The sequence below is a fragment of the Ctenopharyngodon idella genome, chromosome 2 (genome assembly GCF_019924925.1).
Source record: "Ctenopharyngodon idella isolate HZGC_01 chromosome 2, HZGC01, whole genome shotgun sequence".
In the NCBI taxonomy this organism is placed as follows: Eukaryota; Metazoa; Chordata; class Actinopteri; order Cypriniformes; family Xenocyprididae; genus Ctenopharyngodon; species Ctenopharyngodon idella.
In genome coordinates this window covers 29,650,926-29,665,892 of record NC_067221.1, presented here as the reverse complement: position 1 = coordinate 29,665,892, position 14,967 = coordinate 29,650,926, and the positions used below count along the sequence as shown (strand labels likewise).

The 14,967-nt window shown below is 45.0% G+C and overlaps 2 long non-coding RNA genes across 3 annotated transcripts; one reads left to right on the top strand and one right to left on the bottom strand.

Moving 5' to 3' along the window:
• Window positions 1-218: 218 nt before the first annotated feature.
• On the bottom strand, window positions 219-14,072 carry LOC127494459 (uncharacterized). 2 transcript variants are annotated; one of them, XR_007924883.1, is made up of 3 exons: window positions 8,569-8,720; window positions 4,050-4,771; window positions 219-1,480 (listed from the first exon to the last, which is right to left on the bottom strand). It is a non-coding gene; the product is annotated as an uncharacterized LOC127494459 (long non-coding RNA). The 2 variants fall into 2 exon arrangements; XR_007924882.1 differs by lacking the exon at window positions 219-1,480 and adding an exon at window positions 12,920-14,072 and having other exon boundaries at window positions 4,466-4,771; window positions 8,569-9,385.
• On the top strand, window positions 4,470-8,817 carry LOC127494455 (uncharacterized). The gene is made up of 3 exons (XR_007924881.1): window positions 4,470-4,616; window positions 6,897-7,313; window positions 8,712-8,817. It is a non-coding gene; the product is annotated as an uncharacterized LOC127494455 (long non-coding RNA).
• Window positions 14,073-14,967: the final 895 nt, after the last annotated feature.

Here is a 14,967-nt window from a genome sequence, read left to right as displayed (position 1 = left end):
TGCAAAATGGTTGCTAGGGTACTCTATTTGGTTGCTAGGGAGTGGCTTAGCAGCTGCCAGTGATGATACTCCAAAGCTGCTTGCTAGTATGAATGATATAAACCAACCACCATGCCTCTATGATATTCAGATTTGAAGATATCCCTCTATGCTTTGGGTTGCTAGGGTGCTCTAAATGGTTGCTAGGGCGTGGCTATGAAGTCTTGAAGGTGAATCGTGACTGGCCGTATGCTGCACCGAGTTAAATGAGCCCACCCTCATGTTTCTATGACACTTCCATCCAAAGATATTCCTTTGATCTTTTTCAATGGAAGTCTATGGAACTTGTTGCTATGGTGCTCTATATGGTTGCTAGGGCGTGGCTTGATAGCTTCACAATGATCCTGAGAGACTGATTGGTTGCCTGAGTAAAATGAGCCCACCCCCTTGTCTCTATGACACTGTGATCCAGAGTGATGTTCAATACAAAATCCCTATGTAATTTACCATAGTAGGAAAAACACACTGTTTCATGGGCACGGCTTCACCATAGTAAGTCTATGGGGCCACTTTGGGCAGCTCTTGCGCCCCAGGGGTACAACTTACACCCCATTTTGAGGTATGGTCTGACAGAGACTGTCAGCCTCTTCAAACGTGGTAACCCACATGTTTCTACGAAATTCTTGTTAGGAGCTATGACTCGTCAAAGTTCGTCGCAATGTTAAGTCAATGGGATTTTTCGGCTACTTTTTCGCCCGCCGGGCGAACATCGTACACCCGATCGCTTATAAAAGTCATAGCACACCTCTCCTCAATGAGCCGGTCGATTTGACACCTCATTCATGGGTCTAGGACAAAAACTGCGGGACAAGTTACGCGCCGAAGTTTTGTCCAGAAGAAGAAGAATAATAATAATAACTAGAATGTACATTTCCTGAAGAAAATGTGAATGGTGCTTGCAGTGGCAAAATTGAAACTCGGTTGCTAGGTGGTTGCTAAGGCGTGACTATGAAGTTAAGTCAAGTCACTACTTGTTGGCTTCTTGATAGACTGATTCAGCTGAGCCCAACACCAAGTCTCTATGATCTTCTGATCCAAAGTTATGATCTCACAGATTTTTTGCCCATGTTAAGTCTATGGGACTTTTTTCAGCCGATTTTTAGTCTGCTGGGCGAACATCGTACATCCGATTGCTTAGAAAAGTCATAGCACACCTCTCCTCACTTAGCTGGTCGATTTGACACCTCATTCATGGGTCTACGACAAAAGGTGCGGGACAAGTAGCGTGCCAAAGTTTTGTCCAGGTGAATAGTAATTATAATACTAGAATGTACATTTCCTGAAGAAAATGTGAATGGTGCTTGCAGTGGCAAAATTCGGCACTCGGGTTGCTAGGGGGCTGTAAGTGGTTGCTAGGGCATGGCTATGAAGTTGCTATGTCACTACTTATTGGCTGCTTGTTAGGCCGAGTCAAAAGAGCCCAGCCCCAAATCTCTATGACCTTCTTATCCAAAGATATGATCTCAGAGATTTTGTGGCAATGTTAAGTCTATGGGACTTTTTTCAGCCGATTTTTCGTACGCTGTGCGAACATCGTACACCCGATTGCTTAGAAAAGTCATAGCACACCTCTCCTCAATAATCCGGTCGATTTGACACCTCATTCATCGGTCTACGACAAACGGTGCGGGACGAGTTACACGCCAAAGTTTTGTTCAGGTGAATAGTAATTACAATACTAGAATGTACATTTCCTGAAGAAAATGTGAATGGTGCTTGCAGTGGCAAAACTCGGCACTCGGTTGCTAGGGTGTTTCTGGGCAATTGCTAAGGTGTTCTGGGTGGTTGCTAGGCGGTTGCTATGGTAACCTGAGTGGTTGCTAGGCGGTTGCTAAGGTACTTGGGGTGGTTGCTAAGGTGTTGCTAGGCGGTTGCTATGGTGTTCTGGGTGGTTGCTAGGCGGTTGCTATGGTAACCTGGGTGGTTGCTAGGCTGTTGCTAGGCAGTTGCTAAGGTACTTGGGGTTGTTGCTAAGGTGTTGCTAGGCGGTTGCTAGGGTGTTCTGGGTGGTTGCTAGGCAGTTGCTATGGTAACCTGGGTGGTTGCTAGGGTGTTGCTAGGCAGTTGCTAAGGTACTTGGGGTGGTTGCTAGGCGGTTGCTATGGTAACCTGGGTGGTTGCTAGGGTGTTGCTAGGCAGTTGCTAAGGTACTTGGGGTAGTTGCTAAGGTGTTGCTAGGCGGTTGCTAGGGTGTTCTGGGTGGTTGCTATGCGGTTGCTATGGTAACCTGGGTGGTTGCTAGGGTGTTGCTAGGCAGTTGATAAGGTACTTGGGGCAGTTGCTACGGTGTTGCTAGGTGGTTGCTAGGGTGTTATGGGTGGTTGCTAGGCAGTTGCTATGGTAACCTGGGTGGTTGCTATGATGTTACTAGGTGGTTGGTAGCTGTCACAGATGGTTACTATGGTGTTTTTATAGAGTTCTTAGCATGTTCTTAGCCCACTTTAGCACTTAGCTAATCACCATTAGCATGTAGCTATTCACTGCTAGCATGTTTAGCATGTTGGAAGTCCAGTTTGCTAGCATGAGTAAAAAGAGCCAACCGCCATGTCTCTATGATGCTCTGATGCAGAGATATAGGTCTTGTAAAACGGTTGCTAGGGTACTCTGTTTGGTTGCTATGGAGTGGCTTGGCAGCTGCCAATGATGATACACCAAAGGCTGCTTGCCAGTATGAATGATATAAATCAACCCCCATGCCTCTATGATATTCAGATTTGAAGATATCCCTCTATGCTTTGGGTTGCTAGGGTACTCTGTTTGGTTGCTAGGGAGTGGCTAAGCGGCTGCCAATGATGATACACCAAAGGCTGCTTGCCAATATAAGCCAACCGCCATGTCTCTACGATGCTCTGATACAGAGATATAGGTCTTGCTAAACGGTTGCTAGGGTACTCTGTTTGGTTGCTAGGGAGTGGCTTGGCAGCTGCCAGTGATGATACTCCAAAGGCTGCTTGCCAGTATGAATGATATAAATCAACCCCCATGCCTCTATGATATTCAGATTTGAAGATATCCCTCTATGCTTTGGGTTGCTAGGGTGCTCTAAATAGTTGCTAGGGCGTGGCTATGAAGTCTTGAAGGTGATTCGTGATTGGCCGTTTGCTGTCCCGAGTCAAATGAGCCCACCCTCATGTTCCTATGACACTTCTATCCAAAGGACTATCTTTGATCTTTTTGAATGGAAGTCTATGGAACTTGTTGCTATGGTGCTCTATATGGTTGCTAGGGCGTGGTTTGATAGCTTCAAAATGATCCTGAGAGACTGATTGGTTGCCTGAGTAAAATGAGCCCACCCCCTTGTCTCTATGACACTGTGATCCAGAGTTATGTTCAATACAAAATCTCTATGTAATTTCCCATAGTAGGAAAAACACACTGTTTCATGGGCACGGCTTCACCATAGTAAGTCTATGGGGCAAATTTGGGCAGCTCTTGCGCCCCAGGGGTACAACTTACACCCCATTTTGAGGTATGGTCTGACAGAGACTGTCAGCCTCTTCAAACGTGGTAACCCACATGTTTCTACGAAATTCTCGTTAGGAGCTATGACTCGTCAAAGTTTGTCGCAATGTTAAGTCAATGGGATTTTTCGGCTACTTTTTCGCCCGCCGGGCGAACATCGTACACCCGATCGCTTATAAAAGTCATAGCACACCTCTTCTCAATAATCCGCACGATTTGACACCTCATTCGTGGGTCTAGGACAAAAACTGCGGGACAAGTTACGCGCCGAAGTTTTGTCCAGAAGAAGAAGAAGAATAATAATAATAATAATAATAATAAGTATGCAGGAGAACAATAATGATGCTTTGCCAGAGGCAAGCACCATTAACTAGAATGTACATTTCCTGAAGAAAATGTGAATGGTGCTTGCAGTGGCAAAATTCGGCACTCGGGTTGCTAGGGGGCTGTAAGTGGTTGCTAGGGCATGGCTATGAAGTTGCTATGTCACTACTTATTGGCTGCTTGATAGGCCGAGTCAAAAGAGCCCAGCCCCAAGTCTCTATGACCTTCTGATCCAAAGATATGATCTCAGAGATTTTGTGGCAATGTTAAGTCTATGGGACTTTTTTCAGCCGATTTTTCGTACGCTGTGCGAACATCGTACACCCGATTGCTTAGAAAAGTCATAGCACACCTCTCCTCAATAAACCGGTCGATTTGACACCTCATTCATCGGTCTACGACAAACGGTGCGGGACGAGTTACACGCCAAAGTTTTGTTCAGGTGAATAGTAATTACAATACTAGAATGTACATTTCCTGAAGAAAATGTGAATGGTGCTTGCAGTGGCAAAATTCGGCACTCGGTTGCTAGGGTGTTTCTAGGCAATTGCTAAGGTGTTCTGGGTGGTTGCTAGGCGGTTACTATGGTAACCTGGGTGGTTGCTAGGGTGTTGCTAGGCAGCTGATAAGGTACTTGGGGTGGTTGCTAAGGTGTTGCTAGGCGGTTGCTAGGGTGTTCTGGGTGGTTGCTAGGTGGTTGCTATGGTAACCTGGGTGGTTGCTAGGCGGTTGCTAGGCAGTTGCTAAGGTACTTGGGGTGGTTGCTAAGGTGTTGCTAGGCGGTTGCTAGGGTGTTCTGGGTGTTTGCTAGGCGGTTGCTATGGTAACCTGGGTGGTTGCTAGGCGGTTGCTAGGCAGTTGGTAAGGTACTTGGGGCGGTTGCTAAGGTGTTGCTAGGCGGTTGCTAGGGTGTTCTGGGTGGTTGCTAGGCGGTTGCTATGGTAACCTGGGCGGTTGCTAGGCAGTTGCTAGGCAGTTGGTAAGGTACTTGGGGCGGTTGCTTAGGTGTTGCTAGGCGGTTGCTAGGGTGTTCTGAGTGGTTGCTAGGCGGTTGCTATGGTAACCTGGATGGTTGCTAGGCGGTTGCTAGGCAGTTGGTAAGGTACTTGGGGCAGTTGCTAAGGTGTTGCTAGGTGGTTGCTAGGGTGTTATGGGTGGTTGCTAGGCAGTTGCTATGGTAACCTGGGTGGTTGCTATGATGTTACTAGGTGGTTGTAGTTGTCACAGATGGTTACTATGGTGTTTTTATAGAGTTCTTAGCATGTTCTTAGCCCACTTTAGCACTTAGCTAATCACCATTAGCATGTAGCTATTCACTGCTAGCATGTGTAGCATGTTGGAAGTCCAGTTTGCTAGCATGAGTCAAAAGAGCCAACCGCCATGTCTCTACGATGCTCTGATACAGAGATATAGGTCTTGCTAAACGGTTGCTAGGGTACTCTGTTTGGTTGCTAGGGAGTGGCTTAGCAGCTGCCAATGATGATACACCAAAGGCTGCTTGCCAATATAAGCCAACCGCCATGTCTCTACGATGTTCTGATGCAGAGATATAGGTCTTGCAAAACGGTTGCTAGGGTACTCTATTTGGTTGCTAGGGAGTGGCTTGGCAGCTACCAATGATGATACTCCAAAGGCTGCTTGCCAGTATGAATGATATAAACCAACCCCCATGCCTCTATGATATTCAGATTTGAAGATGTCCCTCTATGCTTTGGGTTACTAGGGTGCTCTAAATGGTTGCTAGGGCGTGGCTATGAAGTCTTGAAGGTGATTCGTGATTGGCCGTTTGCTGTCCCGAGTCAAATGAGCCCACCCTCATGTTCCTATGACACTTCTATCCAAAGGAATATCTTTGATCTTTTTGAATGGAAGTCTATGGAACCTGTTGCTATGGTGCTCTATATGGTTGCTAGGGCGTGGCTTGATAGCGTCACATTGATCCTGAGAGACTGATTGGTTGCCTGAGTGAAATGAGCCCGCCCCCTTGTCTCTATGACACTGTGATCCAGAGTTATGTTCAATACAAAATCCCTATGTAATTTACCATAGTAGGAAAAACACACTGTTTCATGGGCACGGCTTCACCATAGTAAGTCTATGGGGCCACTTTGGGCAGCTCTTGCGCCCCAGGGGTACAACTTACACCCCATTTTGAGGTATGGTCTGACAGAGACTGTCAGCCTCTTCAAACGTGGTAACCCACATGTTTCTACGAAATTCTCGTTAGGAGCTATGACTCGTCAAAGTTTGTCGCAATGTTAAGTCAATGGGATTTTTCGGCTACTTTTTCGCACGCCGGGCGAACATCGTACACCCGATCGCTTATAAAAGTCATAGCACACCTCTCCTCAATAATCCGCACGATTTGACACCTCATTCGTGGGTCTAGGACAAAAACTGCGGGACAAGTTACGCGCCGAAGTTTTGTCCAGAAGAAGAAGAAGAATAATAATAATAATAATAATAATAAGTATGCAGGAGAACAATAATGATGCTTTGCCTTTGGCAAGCACCATTAATAAGTATGCAGGAGAACAATAATGATGCTTTGCCTTTGGCAAGCACCATTAACTAGAATGTACATTTCCTGAAGAAAATGTGAATGGTGCTTGCAGTGGCAAAACTCGCCACTCGGTTGCTAGGGTGCTGTAATTGGTTGCTAGGGCATGGCTATGAAGTTGCTGTGTCACTACCTATTGGCTGGCCGAGTCAAAAGAGCCCAGCCCCAAGTCTCTATGACCTTCTGATCCAAAGATATGATCTCACAGATTTTGTCCCAATGTTAAGTCTATGGGACTTTTTTCAGCTGATTTTTTGTCCGCTGGGCAAACTTCGTACACCCGATCGCTTAGAAAAGTCATAGCACACCTCTCCTCATTTAGCCGGTCGATTTGACACCTCATTTATGGGTCTACGACAAACGGTGCGGGACGAGTTACGCGCCAAAGTTTTGTTCAGGTGAATAGTAATTACAATACTAGAATGTACATTTCCTGAAGAAAATGTGAATGGTGCTTGCAGTGGCAAAACTCGGCACTCGGTTGCTAGGGTGTTTCTAGGCAATTGCTAAGGTGTTCTGGGTGGTTGCTAGGCGGTTGCTATGGTAACCTGGGTGGTTGCTAGGGTGTTGCTAGGCAGTTGCTAAGGTACTTGGGGTGGTTGCTAAGGTGTTGCTAGGCGGTTGCTAGGGTGTTCTGGGTGGTTGCTAGGCGGTTGCTATGGTAACCTGGGTGGTTGCTAGGGTGTTGCTAGGCAGTTGCTAAGGTACTTGGGGCAGTTGCTACGGTGTTGCTAGGCGGTTGCTAGGGTGTTCTGGGTGGTTGCTAGGCGGTTGCTATGGTAACCTGGGTGGTTGCTAGGGTGTTGCTAGGCAGTTGGTTAGGTACTTGGGGCTGTTGCTACGGTGTTGCTAGGCGGTTGCTAGGGTGTTATGGGTGGTTGCTAGGCAGTTGCTATGGTAACCTGGGTGGTTGCTATGATGTTACTAGGTGGTTGGTAGTTGTCACAGATGGTTACTTTAGTGTTTTTATAGAGTTCTTAGCATGTTCTTAGCCCACTTTAGCATTTAGCTAATCACTATTAGCATGTAGCTATTCACTGCTAGCATGTGTAGCATGTTGGAAGTCCAGTTTGCTAGCATGAGGCAAAAGAGCCAACCGCCATGTCTCTGCGATGCTCTGTTGCAGAGAAATAGGCCTTGCAAAACGGTTGCTAGGGTACTCTATTTGGTTGCTAGGGAGTGGCTTGGCAGCTGCCAATGATGATACTTCAAAGGCTGCTTGCCAATATAAACCAACCCCCATGTCTCTACGATGTTCTGATACAGAGAAATAGGCCTTGCAAAATGGTTGCTAGGGTACTCTATTTGGTTGCTAGGGAGTGGCTTAGCAGCTGCCAATGATGATACTCCAAAGGCTGCTTGCCAGTATGAATGATATAAATCAACCCCCATGCCTCTATGATATTGAGATTTAAAGATATCCCTCTATGCTTTGGGTTGCTAGGGTGCTCTAAATGGTTGCTAGGGCGTGGTTATGAAGTCTTGAAGGTGATTCATGATTGGCCGTTTGCTGTCCCGAGTCAAATGAGCCCACCCTCATGTTCCTATGACACTTCTATCCAAAGGACTATCTTTGACCTTTTTGAATGGAAGTCTATGGAACCTGTTGCTATGGTGCTCTATATGGTTGCTAGGGCGTGGCTTGATAGCTTCACATTGATCCTGAGAGACTGATTGGTTGCCTGAGTGAAATGAGCCCGCCCCCTTGTCTCTATGACACTGTGATCAATAGTGAGAGATGTGAGTGAGTGAGAGAAAGGGTTCTAAGGCCCTGCGTGTGTGTGTGTGTGTGTGAGAAAGTGACAGTTGAGATTCAAATTTCTGAACATTCCGCCATTGAAAGTCAATGGGACTTTTTTGGCTGCTTTTTCGCCCCCTGTGCGAACATCGTTGGGCCGATCGCTTATAAAAGTCATAGCACACCTCTCCTCAATGAGCCGGTCGATTTGACACCTCATTCATGGGTCTAGGACAAAAACTGCGGGACAAGTTACGCGCCGAAGTTTTTGTCCAGAAGAAGAAGAATAATAACTAGAATGTACATTTCCTGAAGAAAATGTGAATGGTGCTTGCAATGGCAAAACTCAGCACTCGGTTGCTAGCGTGTTTCTAGGCAATTGCTAAGGTGTTCTGGGTGGTTGCTATGGTAACCTGGGTGGTTGCTAGGCGGTTGCTATGGTAACCTGGGTGGTTGCTAGGCGGTTGCTAGGCAGTTGTAAGGTACTTGGGGCAGTTGCTAAGGTGTTGCTAGGCGGTTGCTAGGGTGTAATGAGTGGTTGCTAGGCAGTTGCTATGGTAACCTAGGTGGTTGCTATGATGTTACTAGGTGGTTGGTAGTTGTCACAGATGGTTACTATGGTGTTTTTATAGAGTTCTTAGCATGTTCTTAGACACTTTAGCACTTAGCTAATCACTATTAGCATGTAGCTATTCACTGCTAGCATGTGTAGCATGTTGGAAGTCCAGTTTGCTAGCATGAGTCAAAAGAGCCAACCGCCATGTCTCTACGATGCTCTGATACAGAGATATAGGTCTTGCTAAACGGTTGCTAGGGTACTCTGTTTGGTTGCTAGGGAGTGGCTTAGCAGCTGCCAATGATGATACACCAAAGGCTGCTTGCCAATATAAGCCAACCGCCATGTCTCTACGATGTTCTGATGCAGAGATATAGGTCTTGCAAAACGGTTGCTAGGGTACTCTATTTGGTTGCTAGGGAGTGGCTTGGCAGCTACCAATGATGATACTCCAAAGGCTGCTTGCCAGTATGAATGATATAAACCAACCCCCATGCCTCTATGATATTCAGATTTGAAGATATCCCTCTATGCTTTGGGTTGCTAGGGTGCTCTAAATGGTTGCTAGGGCGTGGCTATGAAGTCTTGAAGGTGATTCGTGATTGGCCGTTTGCTGTCCTGAGTCAAATGAGCCCACCCTCATGTTCCTATGACACTTCTATCCAAAGGAATATCTTTGATCTTTTTGAATGGAAGTCTATGGAACCTGTTGCTATGGTGCTCTATATGGTTGCTAGGGCGTGGCTTGATAGCGTCACATTGATCCTGAGAGACTGATTGGTTGCCTGAGTGAAATGAGCCCGCCCCCTTGTCTCTATGACACTGTGATCAATAGTGAGAGATGTGAGTGAGTGAGAGAAAGGGTTCTAAGGCCCTGCGTGTGTGTGCGTGTGTGAGAAAGTGACAGTTGAGATTCAAATTTCTGAACATTCCGCCATTGAAAGTCAATGGGACTTTTTTGGCCGCTTTTTCGCCCCCTGTGCGAACATCGTTGGGCCGATCGCTTATAAAAGTCATAGCACACCTCTCCTCAATGAGCCGGTCGATTTGACACCTCATTCATGGGTCTAGGACAAAAACTGTGGGACAAGTTACGCGCCGAAGTTTTTGTCCAGAAGAAGAAGAAGAATAATAATAATAATAAGTATGCAGGAGAACAATAATGATGCTTTGCCTTTGGCAAGCACCATTAATAATAACTAGATAAAAAAGTTCGTCGAGACAAACTTTAAGTTGGCTTGAAAAAGTCGGTCCAGAAAGTTTAAAGTAGTTTATAAAATTTAAAGTTTGAAAGTTTTCAGTTCGAAAGTTTTGTTTTAGTTTAGTAGTTTTGAGATAGATAGATAGATAGATAGATAGATAGATAGATAGATAGATAGATAGATAGATAGATAGATAGAGTCAGGATAATCAAGGTGGTTGCTAGGGTGTTATGTGGTTGCTAGGGTACTCGGGGTGGTTGCTATGCGGTTGCTAGGGTACTCGGGGTGGTTGCTAAGGTGTTGCTATGCGGTTGCTAGGGTACTCGGGAGTGGTTGCTAAGGTGTTGCTATGCGGTTGCTAGGGTAATCGGGTGGTTGCTAAGGTGTTACTATGCGGTTGCTAAGGTACTCGGGGTGGTTGCTAGGTTGTTGCTATGCGGTTGCTAGGGTACTCTAGGTGGTTGCTAAGGTGTTGCTATGCGGTTGCTAGGGTACTCGGGGTGGTTGCTAAGGTGTTGCTATGCGGTTGCTAGGGTACTTGGGGTGGTTGCTATGCGGTTGCTAGGGTACTCGGGGTGGTTGCTAAGGTGTTGCTATGCGGTTGCTAAGGTACTCGGGGTGGTTGCTAGGTTGTTGCTATGCGGTTGCTAGGGTACTCGGGGTGGTTGCTAAAGTGTTGCTATGCGGTTGCTAGGGTACTCTAGGTGGTTGCTAGGTTGTTGCTATGCGGTTGCTAGGGTACTCAGTGTGGTTGCTAAGGTGTTGCTATGCGGTTGCTAGGGTACTCGGGGTGGTTACTAAGGTGTTGCTATGCGGTTGCTAGGGTACTCGGGGTGGTTGCTAACGTGTTGCTATGCGGTTGCTAGGGTACTCGGGGTGGTTGCTAAGGTGTTGCTATGCGGTTGCTAGGGTACTTGTGGTGGTTGCTAAGGTGTTGCTATGCGGTTGCTAAGGTATCCTGGGTCCTTGCTAGGGTGGTCCTATGTGGTTGCTAAGGTACTCGGGCTAGTTACTAGGATGTTGCCAGATTGATTTGTGTGGTTGCCATGGTGTTCTGGTTGGTTGCTATGTGGTTGCTAGGTTGTTCTGGGTGGTTGCTATGAGATAGATAGATAGATAGATAGATATAGTTTGATAGATAGATAGAAATATTCAGACAGATAGATAGAAAGATAGAAAGATTTAGTTAGATAGATAGATGGATAGATAGATAGATTTAGTTTGATAGATAGATAGATAGATAGATAGATAGATATGGTCAGATGATAGATAGATAGATAGATAGATAGATAGATAGATAGATAGAGAGAGAGAGAGTTTAAATGAGTTTGAATGAGTTTAAATTGCTTAGAAATAGGAATGGCAGTTTAATTGAGTCTGTGTGTTTGAATTTGAATTTTGACAGTTGGACGGAATGTTCAGATCAGCCAAGGCAGCTCAATGAAAGTCAATGGGATTTTTCCAAGCTTTAATCAGCATTTTTAGGAAAACCGTAAGTCGGATCAGTCTGAAAAGATATAGCAACTAACTTCAGAACAGTCTGAAGGTCTGACCCGAGTTTGGAGTATGTAGAGTTAAAGCTCTAGGAGGAGTAGCAGTCAACGGTTGAGGTAAGAAGAAGAATAATAATAAGTTTAAATAGCATTACAGTAAGTTGGCTTTTTCAAGCCAACTTAATAACTAGAATGTACATTTCCTGAAGAAAATGTGAATGGTGCTTGCAGTGGCAAAACTCGGCACTCGGTTGCTAGGGTGTTTCTAGGCAATTGCTAAGGGGTTCTGGGTGGTTGCTAGGCAGTTGCTATGGTAACATGAGTGGTTGCTAGAGTGTTGCTAGGCAGTTGCTAAGGTACTTAGGGTGGTTGCTAAGGTGTTGCTAGGCGGTTGCTAGGGTATTCTGGGTGGTTGCTAGGCGGTTGCTATGGTAACCTGGGTGGTTGCTAGGCAGTTGCTAAGGTACTTGGGGTGGTTGCTAAGGTGTTGCTAGGCGGTTGCTAGGGTATTCTGGGTGGTTGCTAGGCGGTTGTTATGGTAACCTGGGTGGTTGCTAGGCAGTTGCTAAGGTACTTGGGGTGGTTGCTAAGGTGTTGCTAGGCGGTTGCTAGGGTGTTCTGGGTGGTTGCTAGGCAGTTGCTATGGTAACCTGGGTGGTTGCTAGGCGGTTGCTAGGCAGTTGCTAAGGTACTTGGGGTGGTTGCTAAGGTGTTGCTAGGCGGTTGCTAGGGTATTCTGGGTGGTTGCTATGCGGTTGCTATGGTAACCTGGGTGGTTGCTAGGCGGTTGCTAGGCAGTTGCTAAGGTACTTGGGGTGGTTGCTAGGCGGTTGCTAGGGTGTTCTGGGTGGTTGCTAGGCGGTTGCTATGGTAACCTGGGTGGTTGCTAGGCGGTTGCTAGGCAGTTGGTAAGGTACTTGGGGCAGTTGCTAAGGTGTTGCTAGGCGGTTGCTAGGGTGTTATGAGTGGTTGCTAGGCAGTTGCTATGGTAACCTAGGTGGTTGCTATGATGTTACTAGGTGGTTTGTAGTTGTCACAGATGGTTACTATGGTGTTTTTATAGAGTTCTTAGCATGTTCTTAGACACTTTAGCACTTAGCTAATCACTATTAGCATGTAGCTATTCACTGCTAGCATGTGTAGCATGTTGGAAGTCCAGTTTGCTAGCATGAGTCAAAAGAGCCAACCGCCATGTCTCTACGATGCTCTGATGCAGAGATATAGGTCTTGCTAAAAGGTTGCTAGGGTACTCTGTTTGGTTGCTAGGGAGTGGCTTGGCAGCTGCCAGTGATGATACTCCAAAGGCTGCTTGCCAGTATGAATGATATAAACCAACCCCTATGATATTCAGATTTGAAGATATCCCTCTATGCTTTGGGTTGCTAGGGTGCTCTAAATGGTTGCTAGGGCGTGGTTATGAAGTCTTGAAGGTGATTCGTGATTGGCCGTTTGCTGTCCCGAGTCAAATGAGCCCACCCTCACGTTCCTATGACACTTCTATCCAAAGGACTATCTTTGACCTTTTTGAATGGAAGTCTATGGAACCTGTTGCTATGGTGCTCTATATGGTTGCTAGGGCGTGGCTTAATAGCGTCACATTGATCCTGAGAGACTGATTGGTTGCCTGAGTGAAATGAGCCCGCCCCCTTGTCTCTATGACACTGTGATCAATAGTGAGAGATGTGAGTGAGTGACAGAAAGGGTTCTAAGGCCCTGCGTGTGTGTGCGTGTGTGAGAAAGTGACAGTTGAGATTCAAATTTCTGAACATTCCGCCATTGAAAGTCAATGGGACTTTTTTGGCCGCTTTTTCGCCCCCTGTGCGAACATCGTTGGGCCGATCGCTTATAAAAGTCATAGCACACCTCTCCTCAATGAGCCGGTCGATTTGACACCTCATTCATGGGTCTAGGACAAAAACTGCGGGACAAGTTACGCGCCGAAGTTTTGTCCAGAAGAAGAAGAATAATAATAATAATAAGTATGCAGGAGAACAATAATGATGCTTTGCCTTTGGCAAGCACCATTAATAAGTATGCAGGAGAACAATAATGATGCTTTGCCTTTGGCAAGCACCATTAATAATAATAATAATAATAATAAGTATGCAGGAGAACAATAATGATGCTTTGCCAGAGGCAAGCACCATTAATAAGTATGCAGGAGAACAATAATGATGCTTTGCCAGAGGCAAGCACCATTAATAATAATAAGTATGCAGGAGAACAATAATGATGCTTTGCCTTTGGCAAGCACCATTAATAAGTATGCAGGAGAACAATAATGATGCTTTGCCTTTGGCAAGCACCATTAATAATAATAATAAGTATGCAGGAGAACAATAATGATGCTTTGCCTTTGGCAAGCACCATTAATAATAATAATAAGTATGCAGGAGAACAATAATGATGCTTTGCCTTTGGCAAGCACCATTAATAATAATAAGTATGCAGGAGAACAATAATGATGCTTTGCCTTTGGCAAGCACCATTAATAATAATAAGTATGCAGGAGAACAATAATGATGCTTTGCCTTTGGCAAGCACCATTAATAATAATAATAATAAGTATGCAGGAGAACAATAATGATGCTTTGCCTTTGGCAAGCACCATTAATAAGTATGCAGGAGAACAATAATGATGCTTTGCCTTTGGCAAGCACCATTAATAATAATAATAATAAGTATGCAGGAGAACAATAATGATGCTTTGCCTTTGGCAAGCACCATTAATAAGTATGCAGGAGAACAATAATGATGCTTTGCCTTTGGCAAGCACCATTAATAATAAGTATGCAGGAGAACAATAATGATGCTTTGCCTTTGGCAAGCACCATTAATAATAATAAGTATGCAGGAGAACAATAATGATGCTTTGCCTTTGGCAAGCACCATTAATAATAATAAGTATGCAGGAGAACAATAATGATGCTTTGCCTTTGGCAAGCACCATTAATAATAATAATAATAAGTATGCAGGAGAACAATAATGATGCTTTGCCTTTGGCAAGCACCATTAATAAGTATGCAGGAGAACAATAATGATGCTTTGCCTTTGGCAAGCACCATTAATAATAATAATAATAAGTATGCAGGAGAACAATAATGATGCTTTGCCTTTGGCAAGCACCATTAATAAGTATGCAGGAGAACAATAATGATGCTTTGCCAGAGGCAAGCACCATTAATAAGTATGCAGGAGAACAATAATGATGCTTTGCCAGAGGCAAGCACCATTAATAATAATAATAATAAGTATGCAGGAGAACAATAATGATGCTTTGCCTTTGGCAAGCACCATTAATAAGTATGCAGGAGAACAATAATGATGCTTTGCCTTTGGCAAGCACCATTAATAAGTATGCAGGAGAACAATAATGATGCTTTGCCTTTGGCAAGCACCATTAATAAGTATGCAGGAGAACAATAATGATGCTTTGCCTTTGGCAAGCACCATTAATAATAATAAGTATGCAGGAGAACAATAATGATGCTTTGCCTTTGGCAAGCACCATTAATAATAATAATAAGTATGCAGGAGAACAATAATGATGCTTTGCCTTTGGCAAGCACCATTAATAATAATAAGTATGCAG